Source organism: Papilio polytes, unplaced genomic scaffold (assembly GCF_000836215.1).
Source record: "Papilio polytes unplaced genomic scaffold, Ppol_1.0 DF823935.1, whole genome shotgun sequence".
NCBI lineage: Eukaryota > Metazoa > Arthropoda > Insecta > Lepidoptera > Papilionidae > Papilio > Papilio polytes.
Window position 1 is genome coordinate 2279536 of NW_013525269.1, and position 1780 is coordinate 2281315.

Genomic DNA, 1780 nt, shown 5'->3' on the forward strand with positions numbered 1-1780 from the left:
GCTGGCGGTGTCGTCACTATAGCCGGCCGGTGCGGTTGTGGTTGTGGAGGACCATACTTGTATTAATAAAACCTATTAATTAATTTTATTTCAAATAAATTACACTTTTAATATTATTTTCATAGTTTTCTTTTCGTTGTTAAATATTTAACTAACTTTCGCCCGCGACTCCGTCCGCGTGAAATTAACAAAAAACAAAGTAAGTAGCCATGTGTTTTTCCAGACTATCCTCTACGTCTACCAATACCAAATTTCATCGTTATCCGTTCAGCCGTCTAGGCTACAAATTCTAACAAACATTCATCCAACTTCTCGTTAACTTTCGGATTTATAATACGAGTATATATTAGTAAATATCGGATTTATAACATTAGTATGATTTACACCTCAATCATACTAATATTATAACTCCGATAGTATGCATTCATCATTCAGTCTTTGAGATATTATTCATTTATAAGATCCTTTTTAATTCCTTGATAATTGATAATTGTATGTGGTATATGAAGATATAAAGATTTTAACAAACAAATAATTTCGAATATCTTCATACATTATTTGTCTTCTTCAATTGACTACTGATTTATAATTTTCCTTTAACATATTACTTTCGAATCACAAGTAGCCCATTGTTTTGATGAGCAATTATGCCGTAACACACATAAAAATATACAGAAGAATTGAGTACTTCCTTCTTTTGGGAATTCCGTCAACAAAATGCTAATTACTCGCAATACGACACGACATGAAATTATCGCGATAGTTTGATATTTAATTCCAAATTATCACCTCGAGGTCTGGAACTGAAACAACATTTTAATACGTAAAAGAGACTTAAATGTTAAGGCCGCAATTGCGCGCGCACTTCTTTGACTAAATTATCGCACTGTTTAGTCGCGCTTGGATTCCTATGAGCTTATATAGAGGTGCGCACATTACTCGACTTTTAGATGTGCAACTAAACAGTTGAATTTGCTGCTAAATAAACGACAATCGCACAACAGTTGTGCTATAGTTTAGTCAGAGGTGAGCGCCCGCTCTTGATCCCAAATTCCATTGAAATGTCTGTAATATATTGTAAGCGGTAATCGTGATGCGAAGTGTTTAAGGTTCCGTTTCAAGTTCGATCGTAAATCTTGTAAATTAAAAATGTTAAATTGTAAAATATATCTAATGATTTGAAGAATTATGTTTTGTAAATCAATACACTTAATTATTAACATATTACCCATCGCATTTTAACAAGGTTTAGTTGAGACAGATTGAAAAAACCCAAAATCACACTTTGGAAAATAATAAACTTTGTAATTTTTTGTAACTCTTGACTTAGCATTATATGAGCACATTTTCTTATCACGAAAAAAGAATAAAGAAGTATAAAGTTATGTTAAATGTCATGTCAATGTCATGTAATGTCATGAACTCATTATCATTGAGGCGTGACTTTAACGTGATTTTAATTTATTCTATTGCCCTACATCAGATAATTGACCTTTATCTCACGTTTTATTCTAGTACTAAAAATACCTTGACATACGAAACGTGATAAGCTGTTTATAAGATTTTTTTCTTTAGAGTTTTGATCAGCCCTTACGTTCAGTACATATATAGGTTGATCTTCCTTGTAAGTCACAAAATTAAAAAAAAAACAATTATTCGTTAAATTAAAATTTTATTTTTATTAAGTAGAACTTTGTAAATTAATATTTAATTAGTACATATAGGGTCCGCCGCAACCGCAACCGCATCTTCCAGCTATAGAAACAACGCCACCAGCGGG